The following is a 16,448-nucleotide window of genomic DNA, read 5'->3' as shown; positions in this document are numbered from 1 at the left end:
TATAGCGTTATTTAGGACAAGAGACTAGTATGAAGTGATGAAATTGTATAAAGCATTTAATATTGAGCAGCGCTCGTCCTTGCGTACTGGAGCCAGCGCGGCACAAACACAACCAGCGGTTTCCAATGCGACCGTCTCTTCCAGTGTGACCCAGCTCTCTTATCCAGCGTTCTCACTGGTCTCGAGTGAGTCCCAGCGAGCGCCAGCGTACCCAGTGCGATCCAGTGCTTAAAAAAAAAATAATAACAACGCGCTGATTTCACACTGGGAGGCACTGGAAGACGCTGGTTCTTGCAATCGGCATTTCCGAGGTTTTTTACTAGGAAGTAAGAGCATCGTTAAAAAGACACTCATTGACGAAGGCAAACATCACACTAATCGAAATTAGGAAAACCAAAGAAATATAACGGAAGCGCGCATTGTGGTTTATATCGCATATGCAGGCAAATCACAAAGATGTATACCGAGAAACACTAAGCAAAACTGCGCCTTAGCAATCGCGTCATGTCTATTTGCTGGCATGCAGTGACTGCAGCACTTGGGGCGGAAACACATCGAACGCCGCCGCACATTTCTGGCACACACCACTCAAATGCGACAAATGCACGCTGCAGAAACGATTTTTTTTTTCAAGGAATCTTGAAAAGTCACGGACCACATGAGCGCGATCCGCGCATGATAAGCACATCGCCACGAAAGCAAGATAGGGAACACATAAGCGTAACCTGTGCCTCACGGGTAAAATTAAAAATCATCGTATATAAATTATGTTGCTGTGCGACGGACACAAGCGCACGGAAACATCACACACTGCACATGTGTACCTCCGAGGTTGTGTGGACAATTTCTGGGCTACATTTAAACGACAGCAGGAAGTTACTTCAATGAGAAACGAAGTGAGGGCGCATGTAGTGCAGGTAACGGCTGCGCATAAAGTCAGTTAAGGTTTTAAGGCCAGTGACCGAGGTTGAAATCGTTAAAATCACACCCCAGCAATAGCTTGCGCAGGGTAAATTGTCCGGATCTTGAAGGCCATGCTTTTTGCTGACTACATGTGGCATAAGCGATTCAAAAGCAAGAATACTGCATGTAATTTATTTCTGCCCTAAACTATAGCACACAATATGAGCATGTCAATGTTTCTTCTTGTCTAGCAACATATGTATGTAGTTCGGCCCAAAACGGCACAAAACCTGCTGTAGTGGGTATTATTGTAGTAATCACGGAGGCCACAACAGCCGCACTATTATACAGACGGCGCTGGCAGCGTCGGTATTTTCGTATTCAACGCGACAGGTAGAATACGAAGATGCGGCGTGTTGTAATTGCTCCGTCTTCAACGGTTGTTGCGCGAGCTGCATCGATGTGTTTGTTTGATCGTGTGTTATTAGGTTTGCTGTAATGAAATGAGACGTAGTTCGCGAGCACGAAAGTGCCAGAAGATGGCTTGAGTCTCGCTGTAAGCACGCCGTATGCGTGGCGCGCCAGCTAAATGTGGACCAACGATTTTCATGCTGTGGAGTGCGTTCCCTTTGTCTCCGCTGGTTGTCGTGGAAAGCTTGCTGGACGGCGCAAAGAAGTAATGCGTATTATTAGCGTGCCTCAGCTCGTCCACTACCCAGCGGCTTGTTTGCTGCAAGTAACATCGTAGACGCATCACTGGAAACTTGGAGAGCGCCTTTCGACCTCGCCGTACTGTTGAAACGGTAAGCAATCGTGCTCGCCAACTACACGTGCGTTCATCCGTGTTGTGTGTGCTTCCCGTGTCTGTATAGAGTGCCTTGCGAACGTAGCAAGTGGAACACCCACGTCAACAGTGAACCCTGTGCTGATACTTGCTACGCGCTGGTTGTAAAAATTGTGTACGCAACTCTATTGCCACAGTGCGGAATTGATAATCCTGATAAGCGTTTGCTTCCGCTGAGAAAAGTTTCGGAAATCGTGTTCACCTTGTGCAGCTGTGCGTGAGCTCCCGCCTGTCTGCTAAAGTTGCATAGTAACGACCCGTCTACCTCTTCATCGATTGTTTCTTCAATGACGTTTCCTCACTTATAAATGCTTCGACGTTGTGCAGAATCTCTGCTTACGAGGTTTTTGGCTAACGAACAGTTCTAGGGAAAAAATGTAAGCCAATCACAGCTTGCTACTAGTACAGCTTTATTTCCAAGACAAGATGTGTTGACATAACTGACTTAACTAAACATGACAGGGGAACGTTGCCTATACTAAGTAATGGAAAAAAAATTAAGATTAGATTGTAATGTGCTGCTACGGCGCGTCCAAAACATTATTTGATGTAGAGGTCCCTATTGTCATGACATTCGATAATTTCAAGCATTTGCTCTCTTTCCACATTAGTGGAGACATTGTTTTCATGACCCTTTTAGGTGCTGATTGCATGTTTTCACGATATCACAGCTTTATTGTGCCACTGCTATAAGCTAACATGGAACTCATTTTGTAGTGGCGAGGCCGTGACCCACAACATAAACTACAAGATCGAGGAGCCCCCAGAAATGCAGACCCTCTGGATATATGGCTGCAGCAGCATGGCGTGTGATCTGGATGGTCATGCCAGGTGGGTATGAAATGTATGTGTTCCAAAAAGGGGGCTTGGTGTCATTCATGGTGAATTTTGTCAACACATTCCATACTGCAGCTTACTAAAGAGACTAAATATTTATGCAACCTTATTGAACTTTCTACCTATTTGTGTGCAAAGCCATTATGCCCACATTATTGTGTTCTGTATAAAACTATACCTAACCTTTCCTGATGTTTAGTATTTCTTTTGCGTAAGTTGCTTACCTGCAAGTTAAATATAATTTTTGCTTTGTACGTAGTGTATTTATGACTTTTTATTGTGGTTTTATTCTTTGAAAACTATTTCCTATGCTGTACCCCTTATTTGCATAATTTTTTTCTGTTTGTGCTACAATCTCGTGCAGTTTTCTGTGCATGTAGGAATTCGAAGTGTAGTGGACTAAATATGTCGCAGGTCTAAGCACGTAGTGTGCACACCTTTGTTTATCATTGATATCTTTACAGTTACTTCTTTGTTCCCTTAGTAACAGCCACTGCGAAATACACATTTGGTGAGCTTTAATTTCTTGAAAATTAATATGATGGTCAGTATTTACTATGCTGCATTTACTTCAGTAGTACATAGGCACAGACTGATATGGATACCTTGTGACCTACACAGGATGCCTTTTTTGTTTGTTGCATTAGAAATGGCGGCTCACCCACATGTCTTACTATATATGTGGTATGCCTCATCGATTTCACTTGTCAATTTTTACAGTGGATGAAAACAGATGAACGATTGTAATCCAACATGAAGCCCCGTTGTGGAAATGTACGGCCAAGTTGGATGACCATACTGGTCTTTTGAATGAAATATGGTGGTCTCTTATACACATACGATACCGGCCAGTTTGCCCTATGTACACTTGACCACATGTGAAAGGGATACAGTACGCTGCCTGTGACACACACGCCAATTTTGGTGGTATCTTTCACCGAGCAAGCCTCCCTTGCCTGCTTGCCTTTCTCAATTCTCTTGCACACTGCTGTGCATATAGGCACCCCGACAAGAAAGGCTTGCTTAGATACCACTAAATTTGTCTTGTGTCTGTCAGAGGTAGTGTAGTCTATTCTTGTGATCATGTGTATATTTGGTCAAATGTACATGCAGCAGATTGGCCGGTGCCTCAACACGTGCCTAAGACAGCACCATAATTCACTCCCCGGAACAGTATGTTCGTCCCACTTGACCATGCACCCATGGGACTGGGGCTGCACGCCAGATTTAGACTGTTCATCTGTTTTGTTCAGCTGCGGCAACCAATTGACCAACAAATTCGCTGAGGAATGCCACATAAAAAGACTGGGTCACAATCTGTTTACTGAATTGTCTGCAACCTTCGTAGGAACAAATTTGTTTGTTGCAACTAGTTTTAGGCACGTTATTTCTTGTTAAATTTTCTGCTTGACCTACAGAGCAGTTATGCAATCAATTTTCAAAGAGACATGATTAGTATAATTTTTGTTTTCTGTTTTTCACATGCCATGTTGCAAGAAGGACCCTTTTTAATTAAAACTGAATTAACTTTTCAATTGCAATTGGGAAGTCTTATCATTGCGTTTAGTATACATATCAGTGTACATACCTGTACTAGATTAGAAACTAATTGTTTCAATAACTCAAAAAGCACGAATATACTGTGTCCATTGTATCTGACAGTGACACTGCGACTGTGTTCCAAATACCACTAATTGGCAGTTATCCATCATAATTTGCGAAAACAACTTAAAACATTATTGTTCCCCATACAATGGATACTTACATGCATCATCATGATTGCTCAAGCTCCATGTGAGAAATTTATTATTGGCATATTAAGCATAGTACATACCAACTATGGCTAACAGCGGATGGAATATTAATTTTGTCTACTGCTCAGCAATAGAAGCCAGTAGGTCATTCCCTTCTTTTCAAAAAATTTGTTTCCTATGCACAGTGTGACGTCTGTATAGGACTCTTAGCTCATGGGTGTTCCTGCTTGCTTATCTTATAAATGGGGAATGTGTTGTCATTGCAAGATGAGATTAATGTGTGACTAGGCTGTTGTCGTTTGGAGATGCTTTTTGTCATCAGCAATGATATTCTACTGCCAGGCATATTGGCCCAGTGCTGATGTCACAGTATCTTGGGAAAGTAAAGATATTGTCAAAAATGATTCTCAAAAGAACTGCCGCTGTTTGGCAGAGTGGTGGGGAGGTGGGGTGTTCTGCCACTTTTCTGTTATAATTTTTTTCTGAAATACTGAAATGAAACTTAGCATAATGCTACAACTATATAGATATTTGTGGCATGTTTGTGCCTGCTAATACATTATGGCTGAATGTTCATCACACCTTTTGAAAATTAATTTCAATTGTATTTTCCAGGCTCCAGCGTTGCCGTTACTAGACGGACCACATGAGGCCAAAAACTAGCCTTTCCTCGCTCCTTTCCTGGGAAGTGAAATAGCAGGTGATCATGTAAAAATGAACTTGCAACATGTGAGCAGTAGCCAAAGCTCCATACAGGTCATGCTGGTGGTGGAATGATAAGACAAACCGCAATATTTATTTGTTTACTTATTCACTTAATATTTATTTATTCATATCTCGTGAATACTGTGCAGTTTTTCAGCAAGGAATCAGATAAAATAAAGAAATATCATTGCATCAAAGTAAACATGTTATTTGAAAAAGCATAATTCACGTAGCACAGTACCATGATAAAACATTTTCAGACAACTAGTCTGCTTTTGATACGAATTCATGAAAACTGCAAATTTTGAAGAAACAGAGCAGTAAGGTTAACAAATCTTACTCATAACTAAAAAATGAGATCACATTTCTGTTGGACCTAATACCATAATTTAATCTGGCAAATTAGAGATACCATATGCTGCTCTAATATACAATCACTAATTTATGATTAGATGTGCGAAACTCTCAAACATTGCAACAATTTCATGTAAGCTGTAAATTCATATATCAAGTTTGTTGACTTTAGACATAGCAGATGGAGTCTGCAGAACTGTGATATCTCTTTCTGGCACAGAGACGGGGATTAGTAAGCTTCGTGGTGTTATTTTTCTTAAACCTGCCAAATAGTTCTTCCTGCAACAAGTTGAATTCTCAAATGCCACAAACTTCAAATTAGTGCTGTGGTTGTCTCAAAAGTATTTCTGTATTTTGGATGTATTTGAGTAGGAAAATTTACAGAATTAACGAACTTGTGCTAGTTCTTCTTTATTTTTTTACAGTTGCAAACTAAGTCCTTTTCCTTCAAGTTTTGCTATTTTCAGCAAATTTTAATAAATATTGATAGTTTTAATGTAAAACTATGATTTAAACATTTTTAAATGTATCAAACCTCATCAAATTTGATTCCATAGTTGCCGAGAAAAACTATTTTACTGTTTATGTGCATTATATAGGAGCTCCTGAGCTAAATCTCTTTTTTAGTCATTGCGTGTGTCGGTCTGGTTTGTATTTCTCACCCCAATTAGAACATTGGCTCTGATCTCAAAATTGTTTCCCTTACAACGAAATACAAGCTTTTAAACTTTGTACGATATATGCTGTACTGCTCTATGAAAACCACTGTTTGCCACATTTTTGCAGGGCCTGTGTCATTTCGTCAGGCTGACACAACATTGCATTGCACATTCATATCAGTCTATTTTCAGGCTTTAGTATCCAACCGTTCAATGTGCACTGCTGGAACAGGCACTCCTTTTGCAGTTTTAATGGTATGGTTTCTTGTCCTAGTCAAGCCTGTTATTGCCAGGTGTTAACTGTAATCAAGTCTGCCACTGATTCTTTTACCTCATGTTTCGCGTGTTTGCACCACCAGCTTGACCTGAGAAGCATGTTGGCAGCTACAGTTTGTGTGTTGCAAGTTCTAGTCTGAAGCGTGTATGTCACATATATGAAGTATGTATCTAGTCTGAAGTGCAATAAACATTTCAAACTGAATACTTTGTGGTTGTAGCACCAATTATTTTGCCACTGCATTTACTGTAGTCCTTATTGCCTACAGTAGAACTTTGGTAAATTGCAAGTTCTTTACACGTATCGGCCTAGCTTTTATAGGCATTTGCTTGTAGGTACTCGAAAGCAACTGCATAGAAATATTCTATAGAATTTTGTCTTTAGCGTCTCTAAAGCAACTCGATAGAAATATTCTATAGAAATTTGCCTTTAGCATCTCTAAAGCAACTCGATAGAAATATTCTATAGAAATTTGCCTTTAGCATCTAAAAAAACTCGATAGAAATATTCTATAGAAATTTGTCTTTAGCATCTCTAAAGAAACTCGATAGAAATATTCTATAGAAATTTGTCTTTAGCATCTCTAAAGAAACTCGATAGAAATATTCTATAGAAATTTGTCTTTAGCATCTTTAAAGCAACTCGATAGAAATGTTCTATAGAAATGCGTCTTTAGAGTTCCTATAAGAATGCGGTGGCCAAATAACTTTTGAAACTATAGGAAAATTCTATAGGCAATCAAAATAAACACAATAGAGTTCTATAGAGAACATTCAAAAGACTTTCTAAAAAAACACATTAAAAATTTTTGTAAGGGCATCTAGCATTGGATTGGAGTGTTCTCTTGTCATTGCAGAGCTATATATATATATATATATATATATATATATATATATATATATATATATATATATATATATACACAGTGATGGGGTGTATTGAACAGTTCAGATGGTAGCGTCTGTTCGTAACCGAGAAGGCAGGTGACGCGGAGCAGGAACAGCTGGTTGCTCGAACGGCTCACACTCGTGCTATGCATTGGCGATTCGGCTGGCCCACTGGTTGCACTGCAGGCATGGAACATACGATATGGCTGGCCTTGTCCTCCTCCGCGTGAGTAATATTGGGGCCCCGGAAGGTGAGGGCATTAACGGGTGTGTTTTGATGGCGGACAAGCCCAGCTTTCCGCCGTTGCAAAGGCCTCAAAAAGACGGAGGAGCGCTGGCTTCTCCGTCTCTACACGAATACAGTATTGTGCCCGGCGGTGCCGAAACACTTCAACCCCGCATTTTCGGGCGAGTGCCCGCACTGTGGGGAGGTGTTTGTGGACACATACCTCATGGTTTGGGCATGCCCCTCCAACCCTTCTTTCCCCCCAAACCCCCACCTTATCCGAGATGACTGGGAGGCCGCCCTGCTCGGCTGCTCAAGCCTCCAGGACCAACGTGCCCTGGTGGCCCGAGCCAAAGCCGCTGCACAAGCCAGGGGGCCCAAACTAGGCACCCCCCCTACACTTAGTAAGGGCTAGGCCCTTAGGGCTCAGCTCACACCTTTCCTGTAAATAGCAGAAATAACGTTTTTCACCACCACTTTGTCCTTGTGCTCTTCTTCATTATATGTATATATATACATATATATATATATATATATATATATATATATATATATATATATATATATATCCCTAGTGATGCATATCCAATGAACTATTACCATCTAAGAGTTTTGTTCAGGAATGCCACATACCGACCGGCACCCAGTGGTCGGAGTATGCATGCAAGATGTTCATTGAAGAGCGGCACACAAAGGCGGCAACAGCAGCCTAGTGGCCCACACTCAGTTAATCAAGCTATACCAATTGTTTATTCTGAACCTGTTTGTGTGACCAGCACAGCTCGATGCTCCGCCCTTTAATTACTTCAATTATGGCGTTTTACGTTCCAGAACCACGATCTGATTATGAGGCAAGCCTTAGTGGGGCACTCCGGAAATTTGGACTACCCGGGCTTTTTTAACGTGCACCTAAATCTAAGTACACGAACGTTTTTGCATTTGGCCCCCATCGGAATGCGGCCGCCGTAGCCGGGATTCGATCCTGCGACGTCGTGCTTAGTAGCCGAACACCATAGCCACTAAGGAACCGCGCCGGGTGAATTTAGACCATGCGCGGCCCAGTGACCCACCTTGGCACGAAATAGGTTATACGGGGATCGACATACCGACAGAGAACCTCAAACTGTGAAATTCACGAATGTTGCTAATCACAATAATAATCGTCGTAGCATATAAAAATATAACCATACCTACCATAAGAAATATTCCTATTCACATTACTATTGCCAATCCTTTACAAAAGATAGATGCGCCGATAATTTATTTCTTATTTTTATAGCGTAAATAGGCCTTCTGCCCAAATGCGCAGAGGATCGGGCTCCTGTGCTGAGCGAACCGTGTTCGAAAACATCCATTGGACCAACTTAGGTCACAGTTTATGTGATCAAGGATGCGTGGCGGACTTTTCATTGAACATCATTCACGCCAACTAAGGATGCGTGCCACTGGGTATGTGTCGCTCACCAATAATCCTCTGCCACGCCAACATGGGTCATTGGGTACGTCTCATGAGGTATGTATGGGCTGCGCTTCACTGAAAAAAAAAATAATAATCTGGCATTTTTTTTTTCGCAGTCAGGCGGAATTGAACCAGCGTCATAAATATATTAAGAAAATCTTGCCCGACTATATATTCGCTCGCGAGCCAAGCGCGGACTCCATGGTGGCACCGCCAGAGGGCGCAGCGTGTCCCGAATGAGGCGCGAGAGAGGAACAAGGCGCATGCGCGCCTTATTCTTGACGCGGTTTGGTTGCGCCAATGCGGTGTTTCGCTGCACGTCTTCAATGCTTTTCGCATTGCCGTTTACATTCATCATAAAGTGGTTTCCGGTGGCATCTTTTTTCATACACTTCTATTTCGGCTGAAAACGAGCTTTCCTTACCTTCCTATTATTCTCATCATTCTTCTTGTTTTCTGCAGCCGCAACCCGTCTGTCCTTTCTTTATCTGCGCAGTGTTCCTGATCTTAGCACAGCGCTCCTGGTTTTGCGCATTTCGTACGCTCCAGAAAAAAGTATCCCCGAGCGTTTTGCATCTTCGCCTGCAATGACAGACGAAATAGGAAGCAGCAGTAGTTCGAAGAAGACGGGTACATGCCATAATTTTGAAGGAAGAAGAAGAAGAAGAAGAAGAATATCAGGGCCATGGGGACGCAAGGTCTTGAAGAAAGCCGGCCAGCGTCTCGACTGCAGGTACCTAAAAACGTTCCACAGGGACATCAGTGAGTGCTGGACAGGACAAGGGACGGCATTTGTAAGGACAAAAATAATTATATTCAGCTAGTATTCGCGATGCCGAAGCTGTCAGTTTTAAGCCTCGTTTTCACCGACGTGTCTCCTGTACCCTCGCACTTTCTGTGGCTATGAAGGGAAAGCTACAGAGGAGGAGCTTCTGCACATGCTTTACTGCGCCAAGTAGCCCTGCATTGTCTGACAGCGCTTTCGCATTCTTGGGACCGATCGTTCTACCACCGTGGAACAGCTATACTTAATCAGCGCAGTGTCCACCTGCGGTGGTTCCGCATTTGCCCAACACTGAGAGTTCATGTACTATATAACAAGCAAATAAGATGCCTTCCATTTCCCGTCGTATACTAATAAAATGTTGGACTATGTTCAGAAGCCCTCTTGGTTCTACGCACTTTGCGTCCGCAGCTTTCCCTACATTGCTACGAAAAGTTGTCCGTGAGTATAGCAGTGCGTATCCCGGACGGGTCTCCTGTTGTTGCTATAGCACTGTAATAACTCCTTCATTGCTTGTGAAGACCTTAAGAATGCGGTGGAAACTACTTTTACATTACTAGAAACATTGTAAACAGTGGAATTTTCTCTTATGGTGTCAACCTGTATGCTAGACACCATCGAAAAAAAATACAAGCGAAAAATCAGGCCGAACAGACTCGACTTCAAATTGTGTAACGATGCGTCAACACCGCAGTATTCAGTAGAGCCGAACGAAGTCTCAAAATACATCGCAATTATTTTTCAAACAACAAAGTAGGCCCTATTATGCAATTGCCACTTCCACAAAAGAAGCTGACCTTTTGTTTGAAGGATTATAGAATCTTGGTTGACCTTTTGTTTGAAGAATTACAGAATCTTGGTCAAAAATAAATTCCTGCAGAACCCATCTCACAACGAATGCCGACGTTAATTCTATTAGTAATGAAGCACAGTAGCCGCACCACCGCATTATTCATTTTTACACTTCTGCGTAGCCGACTTCTTCATTTTGTATTGGCGGTACTTTCACTTCATTGCAGCTCATCGCTTCACGTTCAATCCGCGCCCTGCTCTTGTCCTGTTCACTTCATTTCTCCCTCCGCACTTGCCTGTTTCTGATACGGACTTTCTCACTTCTCCGTAGATGATCTTCCATTTTCTGTTGCCGTCTTCTTCACTATATCTTCCCTCTTGCTTCGCTTTTGTATCCGGGCCGCCTGCCCAGTGGCACGTACCCCCTCTGGAGGTTTGCCAGGGAATGTTCGCATATTGTTGTCACATGCCCAATTGAACATGCCTAATGCCCGCAGTTGTCTATTCGGGTCCATACAACGTGGCACATGCCCAGTTTCACAAAATGAATTGCCCAAGCTGCCTGGTCAGCGCGTACTCAATGGCACACATGCAGAGGCAGGTACCTAGAGACATATATATACCTAGTGGGCCAAGTTGTCTGTCTGTGTGTCTGTCTGTCTGTCTTTCTGTCCGTCTGTCTGTGTCTGCCTGCCTGCCTGCCTGTCTGTCTGTCTGTCTGTGTGCCTGACTGTCTGTCTGTCTGTATAGGTGTTCGTGTGTGCGTGTGTGTACGCTGCTACAGTTAGCTAACGCAATAGACCGCTCTCATCATAAATGAAGGCACCTTTCTTTTATCATGCTGCCTTCACATGGTTGTGACTAACAGAAACTGGGCCTCTCAGTCACCCTTCTTCTCGTTCACCATGAATGCAAATTCTTTTGATTACGCACGATTCGGCTTCAAGGAGTCTCTGAATGTGCAGAACTTTCGTGCCCGACTGCTTTCCATTTATTCACTTTCCGCGTAGAATCAGCGATTGTAAACTCACGAATGGATGCAACACCATTTTTTACAAATTTGGCCCCTTGTCTTTTCTCTTTATGAAAGCTTGATAACGGTGTTACAATTTATCGAGTGCATTTCGCAATTATGAAATCACCTGCAGGTGAAGATTCAGGGAATCGGTGACGAACGAACGAGTTACTAACCAGAGCAGCCACCACACACGATCGCTTCTTTCGGGCCAACAACCTTACGAATAAGGACGAACGGTTCATTGAGACGCGAATTGGCTTGTCTAAACATTGCAGACCACGATGATGGTGTGGGTGGTTGGTTCTCTTTCTGGGGGCTTCTCTTTCAGTTGTCTATCCGAGAAGGGGTCACGTCCCCAAAGGCCAACAGGGAGGGCGCCGACGCCGCTACAGCGACGTCCGTCCACAAGAGGCGGCGACATCAGGACGCCTCGGCAGTTGCCGGTGGAGGAGGCAAGGGCGGCGGGCGCGGTCGCCACAATACTCCTCGAAAGGAGCGGCCGTGCCCACAGCAGCAGGGGCAGAGCCCGAAGACTGGTGACTTGGTCAAGGCCACGACTACCAGCAGTGGCGGGCACCGATATCAGAGAAAGGTTCGCGCGAACACTTCCACAAAGCGACCGCATCCTCCTCCCACCGGGGACGCCCAGGCCATGGCTTCACACCCAGACGCCGCCTTGTCGACCTTCCTGTCACCGGAGCCCGCAGCGCCATCACGCTGTCCGAAAGGTGGGGGCACGTTCACTCTGCGTTCATCGATAGTGATGATCAAGATCATCGTCACTTCATCATTCTTATGAAGACGATGACATCAAATCGTGGTGCTTTATCACGAATCGAACGGCGCAGGCGGAATGTATTAGTTGAGTTAAATTAAAGTTAAATGAAAAAGTTGAGTTAAATACCAGGAACACGATCTCATTTGAGGCAAGCGGCTGTTATGCGAAACTCCTGACTGATGTTCAACACCTGGTGTTCTTTAACGCAAACCCAATGCACGGTACGGGAACGTTTCAGCATTCCGCCATCATTAGAGAGTTTTAGTTTAGGTGACGCAAGCAACTTGCGTACCCAAGAACTAGGGGCCACGGTACTGCGCATGCGCAGACCCGGACGTAGCGGTCTGCGCATGCGCAGTACCGTGGCCCCTAGTTCTTGCGTACGCAAGCCGCTTGCGTCACCTAAACTAAAGCTCTCTATTAAAATGGAGCGACTGCAGCCGCGATCGCACACGCGATCTCCTGCTCGGTGGCACAGCAGCACTGCCAGTGAGATTAGTCGGCGGGTTGCAGTAATTCGGTACACTACCGAAGCTAAAGAAAAATGATACGCTGAAAGTGCGAAAATAAGGAGTGCGAGCACACAGTCATACGTGGATGATGTAATTGCCATGTTTTAGTGAAAAGAAATGCTGCAGTCAGATGGTGAAAGAAACAAATCAAATAAGAATAACGCTAGCAGTTTTGTCGACAAGTTTCGCAAGTAATTTTTCCTCTGGCATTGCATGCATTACTGTGTGTCTGACCTCGTACGGATCTTTTAAATATTAACAATACAGTAACAGTCAACTAGATGCCAACACGAAGATCAATGGGCACAGTACAGTCCTGGGGTAGAGCACTGCACGGGCCTGTACAGACCCAGGCTGAGACCTCGTGCTTAGCTGCGCCCTGCCATAGCCGCTAAGTCACTGCGCCACGTGTGGAATGCAATTCAAACGCAGTATGAATTTTACTTGAACAGCTGGCGCAATAGCGCACCCGGTGGTGTAGAGGAGGACCTTTGTGTCTCTATGAATACGGGATTAAGCAATAGCAAAAGTAGGCAACCATATCATTTATTTATTTATTTATTTATTTATTTACGTATTATTTTATTTGTCTCAATGTATTAAAGGCCCTGTGGGCGTTATACTAAGGGGTGTGGGTGAGCAGGATTGACCGGAATACATAAATGGCAATTTAAAAGCAATAAAACCCGAATACAGCAATAAAGAAAGAACAGTGTTTCAGTAAAAAGAAAACACAGCGCGTGGTCAAAGCCATGGTGTTCGGATAACATAGTTTAGTGCAGAGAAAAACGAAAAAAAAAGAGTATTCATCCAAATACGATAATGACGAGCAAAGATAATTTCATTTACTCGGCGTTAAAACAGTGCCATGGTAAATGCATGAAAAAGAAGCACTGTAGAGACCTCACGTACATAGACTGTAAAGTAGTAACGTAAGCATAGGCAAATTTTTCGCTTTGTAAGTAACCTAGTAGTGCAATATGGACGGGTTTGTTACCACAACGATGTTAGACTCATGCAAGTCTCATTCGGCTCTGCACAATGCCAAAGCTGAATTCTAGTGTTTCTTTCTCGTGAAGAAATTGGAAGCAATTTTGCGTGCTCGATCTAGACGGGTTGAAATATGCGGTGCTGGCGGAATAAGAGATTGAACGAACGATGTGTTGCTGTAGTAAAATGAATGAAAGAATAGCAATCAGGATAAATCGCCTGCGCATGACAAGTGTAGTAAGACGAAGTTATGCTTTCACTGATGAAAGATGTGGTAACACCGCCAGTGTTACATCGCTGAAATGATAACACTGCGTAAATGGCAGCTATGCTGTGCGTGCGTGCGTGTGTGTTTGCGCATGTGTGCCTGCCTGTATGTGTGTGCGTGTGTGTGTGTGCGTATGTATGTGTGCGACACTTATGCGAGAAAGAAAATAATCCCATAGCTCCAGTGACGGAAGGATCTCCAAAAGGCTACTGCCAACGGTCCCTGCTTTACACCGGCAGCGAGAAATCTTTTATTATCACTGGACTGTCAAGAAGTCTGCAATGTATTCATATGAGAAAAGAAAGAAGGATCATATGCACATACGGTGGTATGGAAAACGAAGCATGGGTGGACGTCGTCGAAGTCAAAGCAGCGGGGAAAGCAGGAGTAGATGTTCCGAAAACAGGAGCAGGCGAAGCAGATGTAATATCGAGAGCGAATCTCACCTGACCTGATGAGTAAAGCAAAGTCGTGCGCAAAGTGAAGGGGTTGAGCATTATGAACAGCTTAAGGCAAAGACTGATGGTACCAGACTTCTTATCGAAGCAGATTTCTACCGGGAAACAGTGTCAGGAAAAACAAAAAATCACCCCCCAAGCACTCCTTATAGATGGTTAATCAGCGAAGCTGAAACGTGCGGCCCCGGTGTCTATCACTCAGTTCATGCCGACGGTTCATTAAACGATGACTTGGCAGGCTGCCGGACTTTCGGTACGCAGTTGCTGCTTGGCCTCGGCTGCACGAGCTTGTTCTTGTGCCCGGGCTGCAGCATCGGCACGGTGTAGACGAGCTCGCTCCCGGTTGCGCTTGCAGCGTTGCCTATCGAAAGGTGCCTGCTCCTCAGAAGTACGTGTGAAGCGTGCCCTAACGATTTCAGAGCCGGAGAGAAACTGCTGCGCGCGCACTCGGATGCGACGGAGAGCAACGACGTCACTACTGGCGCAGCCAATCGTGTGCCTTTCTTTCTTTTTTTCGCGCATGGACATGGGATTGCGCCAGAAGAGTTTTCGGCGTACAGGCGACAGGCGGATGGACGAATCGGCTAGCCATATACAGCTTCGCTGTAAGAAGATCATCGAGAAGAATGTACCAATTGAAAGCCTTCTGGCATGGACGGTTCTCGGACCGTGTACACTGAAATGCCAAGTACTCCTGTAAATTGTGCTTTTGTACTGCATCCTACAGAAAGATGTGACGAAATCAACGATGCAGCAAAACGTTTGCGAACTGGATAACGTATGTCTGACACCACCTGAGGACTTCAGAGGTACGAGAGACGACGACATGATAATAGCCACACTTTAAGAGACAATTGCGGAAGAAGGCGGGAGGTACCGAGTAAAACTTCCTTGGAGGGAGTTGGTAAGCTTACAAGACGACAAGGATATTCTGATCTAGACATTTATGTAAATGTCTAATAATGTCCAAAAATACAAAAAAAAGAATATTGGGAAGATATGATAAGGCTATGCAAGACGATATAACGTCTGGTGTGACGGAAGGAGTGCATAACGATGGAAAGTGGGGGCAGATTAATTATAACAAGCCACACCAAGTAGTGATACGAGAGGGCAGGGCAATAACCAAAATGCGTTTCATCGTGTTTCGCGCTTCGTCAATGGCCAATCGTTGCATGTCACTGAAAAACAGCTTACAAGCAGGAGCAAACTTGAAGCCCAACATACTTGCCTTATTACTGAACTTCCTGAGCCACCGTGTTGCAATGACCGTTGACTTTGAAAAGGCATTCCTACAGATCGAAATCCATGGTGGTGATCGACATGCCCTCAGATACCTATTGTGGGAGTATACCACACAGAAGAACTCTGACGAAAGAAAGATCGCAACGTGTCGAATGACGCGAGGGACCTTTGCAATGGATTGAAGTAGCTTCCTCCTAATCGCAACAATTACTCACCATCTTAATAAAGGCTGGGAGAACCTTCCTGGCACAGTCAAGAAATTAATAAATTCTCTTTGCATTGATGACGTCATGCTACGTGCCAAAGACTTGAAAGAAGCATAGTTATACACGCCGAAGGGAGATATTGTCCCAAGGGCCCAAATGAACTTAAGGAAATGGACCCACAACAGCACGGAATTAAAGAAGACATTTGAACGAAAATTCGGATGATGCTACTCTACGCGGCATAAAACTGTATACATCTGCATGGCCAGGGAAGAAATGGTTTACAGATATCGCAGACAGGTTCACGGAACGCTCGGTGCTGCAAGCAAGTGCCATAATATTGACCCGATCAGATTTCTAGCGCCACTCCCGATCGTCTCCAAAATACAATACAACACACTATGGCAATACAACGACTATGGAGAGCGGATATTTCATCAGCCGACCAAATTAAGGAGAAACGCTACATGAATGAATTAAATGGATGAGCTA

At 44.0% G+C, this 16,448-nt stretch overlaps 1 long non-coding RNA gene across 1 annotated transcript; it reads left to right on the top strand.

Annotated features, from left to right (window-relative positions):
• The first annotated feature begins 1,355 nt into the window (after positions 1 to 1,355).
• LOC142576530 (uncharacterized) lies at positions 1,356 to 6,183 on the top strand. The gene is made up of 3 exons (XR_012826866.1): positions 1,356 to 1,706; positions 2,465 to 2,578; positions 4,954 to 6,183. It is a non-coding gene; the product is annotated as an uncharacterized LOC142576530 (long non-coding RNA).
• Positions 6,184 to 16,448: the final 10,265 nt, after the last annotated feature.

Source organism: Dermacentor variabilis, chromosome 3 (assembly GCF_050947875.1).
Source record: "Dermacentor variabilis isolate Ectoservices chromosome 3, ASM5094787v1, whole genome shotgun sequence".
Classification (NCBI taxonomy): Eukaryota; Metazoa; Arthropoda; class Arachnida; order Ixodida; family Ixodidae; genus Dermacentor; species Dermacentor variabilis.
This window is presented reverse-complemented; position numbering and strand designations above follow the sequence as displayed.